Source organism: Sinohyriopsis cumingii, chromosome 2, assembly GCF_028554795.1.
Source record: "Sinohyriopsis cumingii isolate HCF-2022 chromosome 2, ASM2855479v2, whole genome shotgun sequence".
Lineage (NCBI taxonomy): Eukaryota > Metazoa > Mollusca > Bivalvia > Unionida > Unionidae > Sinohyriopsis > Sinohyriopsis cumingii.
The window spans coordinates 55,737,749-55,752,453 of NC_142962.1; positions in this window are offsets into that span (position 1 = coordinate 55,737,749).

Genomic DNA, 14,705 nt, shown 5'->3' on the forward strand with positions numbered 1-14,705 from the left:
ACGCACACACAAACACATACATGCATACACACATGCATACATACATACATACATACATACATACATACATACATACATACATACATATATACATACATGCATGCATGCATGCATACATACATACAAACATACATACATACATACATACAAACATACATAAATACGTACATACATACAAACATACATGCGTACATACATACATACATGCCCGCACGCACACACGCACACATACACATACATGCATACACACATGCATACATACGTACATACATACATACATACATACATACACACATACATACGTACAAACATACATGCATGCATGCATGCATACATACAAACATACATACATACATACATACAAACATACATAAATACGTACATACATACATATATACATACATATATGCGTACATACATACATACATACATGCCCGCACGCACACACGCACACACACACACACATACATGCATACACACATGCATACATACATACATACATACATATATACATGGATGCATGCATGCATGCATGCATGGATGCATGCATGCATACATACATACATACATACATACATACATACATACATACATACATACATACATACATACATGCATACATACAAACATACATACATACATACATACATACATGCATACATACATACCTAGAAACAAACATACAGACAGACAAGCTGAAATAAATAAATTCATATATACATTTTTTTACATTTTACTTGCGATGACCCTGATTGTAAAGTTCATCAGCTGATCAAGCATCTGACACAATTTATCATCAGAATGTGTGCGTAAAACAAAAGTGATCAAACTTTCTCCAATATTTCACAATTTTAGTCCAGTTTGTAATATGGCCCAACCGAAACAATGACAAGAGATTAATCTCGAGATTTTAATTATATGCCCCACCTTGGCGGATCGGTCAAATATCGTATTGCTTTGTCCAAGAAACTGCAATATTATTATATGAGTTGTCTCCCGTGCTATGTAAAGCCAACTAACCAATAAGCCAGTGATGTATTGTACATTGTCTGAAAATGGTGGAGGTCATTGATTTCAAAGGAATACTTTGTAAGCTTGCTTTCAATTTAGTTATGACCATTGAATAAAGTTCACATCAGTAAAAATGGCAAGATATTTATTATAAATGAATACAACAGTTACACAAGTCTTCTCCTAGTGTTATTTTGCAAAATCCCTAGTATCTGTGCTATTCTGGATTAAATATTTCTTGAATTACTCCCAAGCCACAAAATTCGCAAAATTTGCAATCTCATGAACTTTTCGCAGGATATCAAAAATAGACGACGAGATGACAAGGAACAGTTTCAACTTCTTTGATTTCCTTTCAATAACTCAAGCATCCGATTAAAGGGAATGTTCACACTGCATCTCATCCTTGTAACAATAATATGCAGAAGACACGTTTTATATAATTAACGCTTAGGAACAATGCATTTTCTTGATTCATGGCCCAATTGGCTGACTGTACTGGACGTTGCGAAGTTATTCTCTTTACATAAATCTGTTTGAGATATAAAAGAACGTGAAAATGAACTTAGCGTGTATGATATTTATATCTCTTAAATTACCCACATAGGAAAGTTTAACTTTGATGTAATTTAATACGACATTATACAGGTATCGTGTATCTTACACGAATATGTTTCTCCTCGTTGCAGATGTGTATCATGACATTGCTAGGCAAATTATTATTTTGACCTCATCTGCACAGTCTTCTTCCACAGAACTAGAATAAAGTATAGTACATATCATTTAAAACTAAGAGCATTCGAGTTTTTTGCTAGCAATTCTTCCTTTCAAGAGTTTATTTTTTCAAATATGAATCAACAGCGTTTAAAATAGTTTTAGAAATAAGATGCAAGTAAAATAAAACTTAAATAAGAAACTTTATATATCACTTGAAACGATTTGAATACTAGTATTATAAATTCATAAGAAATGACAATATTAATTAGAGTATACTTTTTCTGTGTTAATGATTGAATTATCTCTCTCCGCCTTTCTTTCTCTCTCTATTTCTCTGGTCAATCACATATTTGTGTGTATTTTAATAGAGGTCTGCACAATTTAAACAATGCATTGCCAATTGAAACACTCCAGCACTGCAGTTAAAATGTCCACATTGCCTCAATGCATTATATGCTCAAATTTGGAAATTAGCAAATTGTTCTATTTCATGGCTCTTCCAGAATTAAGAAATAATATGTGATTGAGATGAAATGTTTTTGATAGTAAGAATTTGTTATTAATCGGCTAATACTGAAACACTTGCATTTTGGGTAGCTTTCTCTAGAAATATCTAAATAACGCGTCTGAATTACTTTAATAACCCAAAATAATTTTCGGTAAATAGATTCCGAAACTGCACCAAATATATTTGTCCTGCTTCCTGATTTGTGTTCACTTGTAAGTATTTATCCGACCTAGTTATATATCACCTCTATATATTTCTCAATTAACATGTCATGAAATGCATAAAAAACCCATCGCCATCAAACGTAAAGCAAGATGACTGTTCTGTATTCTCCTGAAAGTAAATTATTCACACATTTATGTTGTTATTACAGAACTGTGCTGACTTACCGTGATAATAGTTTCTTTTCTCACTAAATAAGTAATTATTTAATATTGGTGCAGTTTACAAGTTAACCGATACTAGAAACTGTGTCTCTTATAGTATGTACGTATATGGTAGCGTTCAGGCCAGGCCAGCACTTTAATAATTATATGGTGCCAGATAAAAGTAAATATTTAAAGGTATAAAGATAATGTCTGTTATCTAAGAAAGAAAACTGTATCAACATGTGTGTGCCTTGTAGTGTAGATATTTCTTTACATGTTTTTAGACAAACAATATCTTTAACCCGATCCCCTATCTTTTTACAGAATGAGCAGAATGAAAACATATGTTTCTTCACAAAAAGCAGCTGGAATTACATAGAAACAAATTGTACTTAAAAAAAATTAGAGCGCTCTATTATATAAATATGAATGCATGTAAATGGAATTCTTTTATCAGAAAATTAATCTACTATTACAAAAACGGCCTCTCTCAATCTCTCTCTCTCTCTTTACAGATACATACATTTTTGTTGCTTATAATGAAACTTCCATTATTTAGAGCAATATTGAACTCATCCAAATAGCAACACAGCAATGAATTTAATTTGCGTTATTCCTTTGCACATCCTATCCTGATATAAATGTTTTTTCCAGTCCTAAAATATGAGCGTTTATTCTTTGAGTTTCTGTCAGATTTCATGACAACATTTCAAGTGTTTGCCTTGTCCACTCTTTTGCTGATAAGTTGATCAGAAGTGAAACTAGCTAAACACAAGGGGATAAAATCATAAGGTTTGTTTCCGTGATGTGACTGTAATGCACATTTAAAGAATGAATTTTAAAAAATTGTTTTATTACCTGTTAATAGTATGTGTATTACGAAAGAAAAATGTACACAATACGAGCGATGTGTTTTTTCTTCAAATGTGAATTTGTTCCACTGTGAAAGAAACCATATGAACTTTGTTTTTCATACTTCTGCATGCGTGTTTTTATACTGCATGTGTTCTGGATCATACTAAACAAGAAAACAGATAAAAGACTTGAACAAAACTGACACTTCTCATGAATAAAATCAGTATGAAATTTTCATAGTACATAAGATGATCCATTTTTATTCTTTTTCATTCTCTATCTATTTGTAATTTCTTTACTGGGACGAATTCTTTTCTGCTGTATCGTATGCTTTTCTATCGTTTCTGAATTTCTTCACCTGCATGGGTTTTACTGTAGTTTTATCTATTTAAAAAAATTTAAATTTTCTTGTATCATGCAGTAAATCCATGAAGATTATCTTTTCTTTCTTTCTATAAATATTCATTTCTTCTATTTATAAATGAAATGCGGAAAAAATCAATTTGGGTTTTGCAATATACATGTACGTAACATGAAAGTCAAAACAACAGAACACTTGTTCTTAAGCGAAAAGGTGAACTTTCTTTACTCAAGTGAATTTCTTGCACCATTAAGCAAAACAATCTAAAGTTTGTATTGCTTGAAATGTAATTTTCTTACAGCATGAAAAAGCGAAAACATGACAAATGCTCTTTTACCTAAAATCTGAATTTGTTGTACAATAAAACATAAGACACTGAGCCTCTTTCGTATTTTGTGGATCTTCAGAGTTTAACATATTTCTACTGTGTTCATTTCTGTATTAGTCACTTACATGGGTTCTGCTTCGTGCGTTTTCTCTGCTTTTGTTGAATTTCTTAACGTCATCACTAGTGTGGTGCAACAAATTTACATTTCAAACAATCGCCTACCCCTTTTAATTCTTGCATTTTGCAACAAAATTTGTTTTATTCTTTCATGGTGAAAGATATTGGCAACCAAGAGGACTTAGCGTTTCAATCTGTACAGGCGGCAGAGCCACGGCAGACGAAACGTTTCTCGCCCGAGATTTACAATCATTCAAATAGACACTTCCAACAAGATTTCAGACCAAATCTACAAATAAAAACCATAATACCTGTTATGATGGTATTAAGCAACATTTTGGGCTCCACATTCTTAAGAACTTGAATGTAAAGCAGCCTCCAGTCCAGAAGGAAATAGAAACAAATGAAAAGAGTCCCTCTTTCAGAGTTGTATAGTAAGAAAAATTAAAATTGTAATTTATACACTCAGACATACTTGTTTTTTATTTAGAAGCATATTATATTTAATGGGAGAGACATGTAACTAATTTTATTTAGTCAAATATTCTGATCATGCAAATTCCTTGGTGTCAATCGTGTTGGGGTAAGTTAAAGATTGTATACCTTCATCCATTTATTTAAAAGGAGTAATCATTCTTGTAAATAGTTGATGTCAAAGGATCAATTTTCAGATAGGCAGGATAAATATTTTAACTGCAATAAAACAAAGCGCAAACAAGATCTGTAATTAATGAAAATAATTAAATCAGTAAATTTATTTTTTCACGAATATCTTTTAAAACATTTGCACCAGTTAACAATTACTAATCATATTTAGTTATTTCGCAAAATTATGACAATTAGCTTTGCATTTAAATGTCTCCGTTCTCATCACCAAGCATGTGCATCTGAATGATCAGGCACTAACAAGTGTTCAATTAATTTCAACGAAACAAACAGGAAGTAGTAAGGGATAAATATATCGTTCATAAATTGGGTTGTTGTGCATCTTTGCAGCATAGTCAAATGTTTTCTCTTTTTGCCATCCTTTATACCATACACTCTTCTGTCAGTAAATAAAAAAGAAAAAGCTTTGTAACGACCATTGTTGCTGGCCTTTGACTACAAATTGATATGGACTCAACACAATCCTTTGATTTGCAAGGTGACTGCTGGTCATTAATTAAAACAAAAAGAAATCAAAATTAACTCAGAGAATTCAAAGTGGATTGTATTTTGCATTAAATATATTGGACTGCATATTAATAAAGAATGAGTAAGACGATTATACTAAAGAATCTTAATTCGTAACATATCTTTCTGTAGAGAAGACTACATACTACAGGTTGTGACAGGATAGTAATTGACATTGCCAGTATTTTAAACAAAACGTGGAGTGGTCCACATTCAGTTTCCCATTAATATATCAATTATAGGTTTACATGTTGCTCACATGGTTCATATAGTTAACGAGAGAGAGAGAGAGTTCATAGAGAAATTCTAATTCATGGAAATCATCGCAGAAAATGCACAATACACATATTATTTTTTATGTTCTAATACATATTTTGTGACATAGCATCAAACCAAATAATTTATAAATCATAATAATTAGGTAGCAAGGTGGTGCGCACGATAGCAATGTCATTTTTATTTAAACAATCAAATCTAATAACTATCTTTCTACGATGTTAAAACCAACCAATTAATCTATGCGATTAATCGATTGGTAATAGTGAAACTTACCTTTGGCGACATACTTAAGCAAAGAAGTGTTCATATGCAGTAATGTTTAAAGCTTCTTATTTACCTTGTTGAAAATACACTCTTACTTCTGCGGTAATGGATACTTATCTTCTCATCTTTTCACAAAGAATGGAGTGACAATTGTGTGAATATTTTTTTCTCACATATTAATCAGACTAGTTGATGAAACATGGTGTGATTCGTCAAGTACATTTGTTCCGCATTATTATTATTTGTTATCTGTCTTATTTAGATTACATAAAAGACACTTTATAGGAATTTAAATAAATATAACCACCATTTTGATTGGCACCACATGTTAATGTTTTGTTTTTAAAATATATAACATTTACTAACACGGAATTACATTTCATTTACAATGGCAGCTATATCGCTTAGTACAATTATGGGGCTTTTATTTTCAATGGGAATGATTCTATGACATTTTGTATTTTATTATTTTATATCGAAATGTTCTTGTACATTTTATGCAGAATATTAAATACGTGGCGCATATACTAAATATTCCATGCGCTTGCTTTTGAAAAACATTGAGTATATTTTGATGCAGTTTATCTTCACATCCTCGTAGTCTATACCGTAAGAGGAGTCCCATGGTATATTCGCAGAAGACAACATCTTTACTTCGTTTTGAATGACATCTAACTAAGCATGTTGTTCTGAATAAAACAAATACTTTTATTTATTTCATTACGTCGTTACAGCCGTACTGACTCTTCCCTGATGCTATCATATTCTGCTTTTCTTACTAGTAATATACTAATCCAGTGTTGACGAAAAGACACATCAATTTTAGAAGCGTGAAAGATATACAAAATGTATAATTATTTTCAAACGATCTTCTCCAGCGATCCACGGGGCTCAAAGCACTATAAATATATGACTTTTTTAAAGCCAAAAAACAATGAAATATCTCTCATGCCACCATGAGACTCTACTCATCTTATGAAATCATTGTATATTACGTCAAACGATACGAAACCATGAATTAATATTTATCTTCTTATTATACCATTGTTTCGATTGTCACTATATAAATCGCTTGCATGGAAGAAAACACATGAAAGGTAAGAATATCTTAAAATTATCAAAAATCTCTTCAGATGTTCGATGCAGGTTAGGTTTCCGACTCTTTTTAACATTGACTTAAACAACTTTGTTACAATTAAACAATTAACATCAAATCGTAAAAAGTAACTATTATAAAAACACCTCCTTGTACTATAATTTGGTTTATCAAGACAGTAATGTTAACTTAATTAGCCAAAAAAACAGAAACACTATTCTTACAACAAAATCGAAATATTGGTATAGAATTTTCAGGTGAAATTAAGGTGGAACTCACATAAACCCTGTAATTGAAAGCAATTTTGTTTTCGATGTGATAACACACGAAATATATTATGCAACTTTATGGTGTGGACTAATTTACTTCCTCTGTCAGCATGGTTGTTTCTGTGGTTTAAAAGTATTGTGTAGCGGATAGTCTTCATTTCGTACTTGAACCTATGAAAGGTTTAGCAAATTATATCAAAGAAAGCTAGGATTTGTCTGGTTCATACACCCTATTGAAACGCATTTGGCCCCTACCATACACTAATATTCTGCTTGTCACAATCAATGCATGATAAGCTTTGCAAAGAGTAGAATCGCAGTTCTTTGCAAAGAATAATACAGTTCGATATTCGAGATGTAGATTTAATCGCTTAAAAGACACTGTTAAAGTGTGATTGAAATCTTTATTAACAAATATTAAAGAACATTGTGCATTGCAAGTTGTAGTTTACTTATTCGATTACGATAAATTTTTCAGTATTGGCACTATTAGTAGCAGTAGTTATTGTTGTTTTTCTTATTTTTATTGTAATGTTACTATATGCACAATCTTAGATATCATGCGACTAGTTGTTGCTGCATCCTTAGATTGGAACATTAAAAGTTTTATATATTGCAAAATATACTTCGTCTAGTAACTAATGCGTAAGGATCCAATATATCTGTACTTTAGATCAAGCAGTGTACAATGTTTTGCAAACTGCGATCGGTTTAGCCTAATATCTGCGATAGCATACCGTGTTGCATTATCATAATCTAATCTCCTCGTATGAAGTCATCATAAGAATAAACAATAAAGACCTTGTTCTACCTCGACATTATACAATGGGGAATGAAGGAACTGTTATAGGCAGAGTGGTGTGCTTAAAACAACGTTAAATATGAAACATTGATTCTTCCTAGAGAACGTTTATCCATAAGAAACCGGAAGTGGTGTTTTCTTTCTATCATTTTGTATAAAAAACAAGAATGTGCTAAACACAACATAAATATAAATTGTAATTATGATTAATTAATGTTATTGCTTTTGGGCAACTCTTCATAATTAATACCCATGTGCAAAAAGTATATATACATATATATATATATATATATATATATATATATATATATATATATATATATATATATATATATATATATATATATATATATATATATATATACGATCATAAATTGTTTGTTAGTCGCAATATGTTGCTACTGGTTTACTTCGAAAAATTAAATCGCGAAGAGAAGATTACGACTGCAACAATTCCTATTATTGGAAATATTAATTATAGAAATTGAACGCATATGTGTTTTAATATATCATAAATAGTATATTTGCGAATTATAACGTAAATAAACGACCTTTTACTAAACTTTTCATGGTTCATTTTTCTGCTCTGTTGAGCGCTCATTCTTGCTTAATCAAATTTCTCTTGATATCTATTGTTTTGACACCAAAACAATATCACGTAACAAATAACATGAGAATTGTTACACTTAATACATCGCTAAGTGACTCATCTTTTACCAAACACTTACAATATGCGAGTATAGATGTTTGATGGATTGTTGAGCAGAACTTTCAAAGACGTGAACAAGTAGAGCAATAATTAAAATTTGAATTTTATTAAGAAGATTAACCATTTCTTGTCTAGTTCCCCATTAAAGAACAAATTAAACCCCATCTAATCAAAGCGTCACTTATCAATGCCGATGTTCTAACATGACTCTCCTATTACACTTCAATACAGTTTGATAAAAACTAAGTAACTTCGCATAGGGTTCAAGGGAAGGTACTTGCAATGGTGAATGTATGGTGCCGATTGAAATTTAAATTCTAACATTGTAATATTTAGATGGCAGGAGCAAAGGATGACCAAAAAGAAAGCAATAAACCCTAACTACGGCAGGTGGCAGGGCTAATGTTTTCATCATTTCCACAGTAATGAAGTCCGGATATTAGCTGTTTGATATTAAAGTACAAATCTTAGCTAAAGAATTCACATATCTACCGGTATGTATTGCAATTGTAATAGATGCATTAAATTCAACAGAAAGTAATCAAAACTTGCTTCATCCGTTTACAGTTATGTGCCTGCTAATATAATGTAAAATTATAAATAAGTTTTGAAGCAATAAAATTGGAGTCAACTTTTCTTCCCGCAAAGCTAGCGTATATACTTAACCTACAAACACCAATTTCATACGATAACCATGAGGATTTGTCTTCATGTTCATTTATATATTAATTTTATTATGACATATAGTTTCCAGATATAATCACTTTATATATTCGTACAAGAAACTGCTTTGTAAATTTAACGGATTTGTTTGGAACAATTATCTAAATAACAAAATCAGTGTTTGAAAACAGCAGCACGGCATCTTTTACTCATATTAATCGTTTGAAACGTTGGACACGTAAAGCTTTACTGTGTCCAATTTCGCTAACACAAATGGAATACCGTCAGTGTTTTACTAGAAATATCCGAAGTATTCCGAGTGCTAACGAAGTATTTCGAAACGGAAACCATCCCAGATTGCGGTTATTTTTCACAGTATATTTTGGAAAATAAGTGTGGACGTTGCGATTTATGGAAAGCTCCCAGAACAAATACATACATATCTACCCCATCCCAATTCCACACACCCCAAACAATTTTAAAATTGCAATCTTTCCATGCATGTCTAGTAAAAAAAAAAGAGTTCCTTAATAAATGTAATTTCTTAGAGCATTTCCTTACTTTCGTTGCACAAGTTATATCGTTATGCACTGAGAATGCAGTAGCAAACAAAATATATCATTGTCGACTAAAACTTATTCTTACTGAAAAGAAAAACAATATCATTATAAGACGGTCCTAATGGATTTACATGATAAATATGAACCGAACATGATATTAATATAATGAAATTGGCAAAATACCACTTGAACGAATTTATGGTAATTTCGTACTAACTTTGATCTGCCTCAATCAGTGGGGCGGAGGGCGGGAGAGAGATAGAGATAGAGAGAGAAAGTTCAAGGTATCGGACAAAGACAGTCACATATAAATAGTGGGGTGAATATTTTGGATATATGTTTCGTTTTTTAAAATTCCTACTTCCTGATCTTCATCATGTTCTACAATAATCAGATTATAATCCAGACATTTGTGGGGAGAATATTTTGGATATATCTAATTTAAATGACACTGTAAAATGTTTGCTCTGCAATTTCCAGCCAAGACATCGAAATCTTCTATGTTGAAGTGGTGTGTGTCTGGTCATATATTCTTTTGGGAAGATCCGTTTTCTGATTCATTTGTCATTACTTTAAGTTTTACTTTGATTCGTATATGTCATATGTTTAGTGTGTGGCAAACTTCAACAGATTTATCTATGAAGCCTATAACCTAACGTTTCTGATGACTAAACTGTCCGCCACGGTTGTTTAACAAGGGAAATATCAATGGTAAGCAAAAGCGAATGATATCCATTTATCATTTTCACTTATTCTATACACTAGATTTCGCATTCTCGCCACTTCTATAACATCACCCATAATTTCCAACAGAGGTTGCTTGCTGTGCGATTCGGCAACTGACAGTTTATGGCCCTTAAACAATAGAACGTAATGTTAACTGATGTAAAGCGATACTCAAAAATATTCTAAGTTGCGATATATTAATCAACTGTTCATACAGCAACGTGGCAGTTTGGATGCATAAGTAATAAACTAGCATAGATGGTTACTGTAGAGTTGTATCATTATTATAAATTACAATTATGCTAGGGGATTTATGATTATTGCACAGTATTTGGTGCGTAATAAAACATGAAATTCAGTAAACGATGATTTTAATGCGAGAAAGGATTATAAGAGGGAACACGGTGTTGAAATCTGAAAATCAAAATTACAAACCATTTTCCACTCAATACCGTACTTAAAGTAAATCTAAAATTTCACGAATTAATTATTCGATTTAGTTAAACACAATAAAGTATTGCTACTAATTTCAGAAATATTTGTCTGATGAAAGAAATTGTATGATTTATTAGCAGATTATTTTAGCATTATATCATATCTTTATCAGATTCCTGATATTGACACCTTTACACAGGAATCAGCGGAAACTATCAATTCAGAAACAAATCGAGCATAATCAACCTAATTGTCAACAAGGAGACGTTTAATGCAAAATTCAAATTTAATTTATAATAAAGCAATAGTTTATAGCGATTACTATTCGTGTTATTCTGCGTTATATGAAGTATCTTTTCTGTGATGCGGTTGCGAATCTATGAATATGAGGAGAAGAATTAATAACCACAAGTGTCAAAATTCCTGTAAATTCGTATAAAACGTCACCAAATATTGCACCTCAGCAGAATCACATAGTCTCATCATGACCTCGACAACAACCAATCGTTTTAAAATAAAAAACGAACTTGTTAACATGGCTACTAGTAACTTTATATCAACGTCAGGATCCCGGTCAACATCTGGTGTATACTAAAAAGGACAGTCAAGTTCAAACTATTTTCTTAACAAAGTATAAGTTCCTAGCAAACATTATTTTGACATATCATGAAATTTATATTAAAAAAATATAAAGATTTTAAAACTTACAAGCGATTAAATCAGATATAAACAATTAAATCAAATATTCATGACATAAGGAAATGTACCGACAAAAATCATATCTCTTCCTAATTCAGTAACTTGTTCCTTAAAAGATTTGGTCGTTAGTTGTAAAATTGTAACGCTACCTTTTGGGTGATACTCAATATCTAATAGAAAAGAACATATAAGACAGCGAATGCATGATTCATGTGCATAGATATGTGCTCATTTTAAGAGAGAGAGAGAGAGAGAAGACGAAGAGATACATGGGGTGATAAAAGATAATATAAATAAGTATCAATACGGAAACGTATGTTGACCATAATGCATAACAAATAACGATACATTTATATTATTAGACAAACATAGCAGCTGAATGTGTGATGTCAGCGTTGTATTATTGAAAGCGGTATCGCCTCTCCAGCAGTATCAATTACTTCCACTAACATATTTTGATAAAGCATTAGTCATAATACATAATCAAAACGAATAAAAGGTGAAGGCTTCTCCAATGGTGATTTTTTGTGGATTTTTATGCATTTTAATCTCACACTGGAATCATTTTAATGTAAAAGAAATGTTCGCTTTACATAATATGCTGGAGTTTGTAGAATATTGTGATCGTTGTCTTTGAAGATTGCATAATTTTACAGTCCACGTCAGTAAAAGTTTTGGTTATATTTCAAAGACAGTTATTTGATGCTGCTTATGTTATTATCTCACTAACACATGTGCGCATGATTTACGATATTGCATTTAAATTGTAAAATTGGACAATTCACTTCAACCGGCTAACGTTTAACACGATCGTATGTAAAGGGGGTGGATCTTGAAACAGAGTACGGTCATTTATAGGATGTCAGTTATCATCTAGATAGTAACCGATTAGGCGAAGGGTGTGCCAAATGTTTCTTACACGGGTATAAATATGAGGAAAACAGTCTTGTCAGGAGTTGTAAGCCAGCTGTAGAGGCAGAATAGATAAGAATTATTTTGGACCAGAAATGAAAGGACTAGCAGTATTCCTTTGTGTCTTCCTGTGCATGACTGCCACGATGATGGGCACCGCAGAATCAGGAGCAGTTGAATCTCTAGTAATGGATGCTCAAGGTACGCATACTCTCTTCCTCCCTTTCCCTCTCAAGACACACACACACGTACACGCACACACAATACGCTCATAAAAATTTCATTATACACAATCGGCATTTTAAGGTTCTGACTAATTGTACGGTGGCACCACTGAATTTACAGAATATTCAATTAGAAGAGGACATTCACTGAACATTTTTCTCATATACATGCTATTTCAATGTAGTAAAAATTGAGTTTAAACAAATAATATAAAACATAAAGCATCAGTTAAGATATATCAATAACATTGATCTCTATAAATACTTTCTTCCCGCAACGAGGCTACAAAATGTATGTTTTAACTGATAAGGATACATTATCTAATAAAAGTATCCTGGCCTTGGGCCAGATATCTTCTCGTATAAATGTGAAGTATAGGACGTAACTCGGATTTATTCTCGTTTAGGCAGAGTTTTCTATATTTTGAAGACAGATGTGCATTTGAAAAGAATATAAGTTTTATAAAACGATGATATAAACTGTTCCACGATTAAAACTTTGTTTTGATTTTATTATGTTTACCGCCTCTCAGTGAAGAAAATGAACAGCTAAGAAATAGAATATTATAAGCAAAATGTTCACATATCAGAAATTCCAGGAAGAAGTATTTTAATGTAATTTTAACATAAGATCAATTTATGTTAAAAGCTGCTCATTACTATTAAGATATATAGCAAATTATTGTGCTTGTTGTTGTTAGAAACATGACATCCTCATCTATTTGTGGTGTTGTTGCCCAAATGGTGTAATACAATCTGTGTTTATACTAATGTCTTTTTCCCTTATGCAATAAAGCACAACTTTTATCAATTGTAAGTTTCTATTTCATTATACTGCAAATATCTTTGATTATTTCAAATTCTCAAATGTTATGAAGCTGCTGATAAATAAGAATGTATTTTTCTTATTTCAGCCTTAGACGAAGAGATTCTTACAAAGGACGGTGAGTGTTTATACTATATAAAATATACTACTATTATTTGGTTTAGCGAGGTATTAATATTTTGAAATATGAGGAATTCAGGTGTCTTGCGTCTCCTTAGCAAAATTAAATTAGGTTTGGTTTTAATTGCATTCTGGACAACGCTCCAAGTACAATTATATCAATGTTTCTGACATTGTCGTAGATAATTTGATTGACATATCGTCCCTTGGCGATTTCTTTCATCAGATATGGTGACTGCGACACTGTTAGTACACATTTCCAGGATAAATTTTATCTTTCTCTCAATCAGATATTCTCTCTAAACTTGAAAATTGAAATTGATTACTGTTTATGCAAACTAACTGGTACTGTATTAATTCAGATGTTAGTCATACTGTTATTTAATTTAATTCACAATTTACTTGTTTTGATATTATTAAGATCCAGTGCATTTAATTCCTTTTTGAATTTTATTTCATTTCCTTTCTAGTTATATTTCAAATATACTATTTAACATTGCAGGGAAGAGACTGTGTACCAGTCCAGTATGTGCTTATCTTTGAACGAAGTAAGTTTCTTCTATTTACATGTTCATTATTCACTTTATATCCTATTTTTAATTTTCTTACCTTAATTTCTAGTCACAACTAAGTGGGCGATCTCGTTATTCCAGAAAAACATCGTATGTGTAAGATTTAGAGAT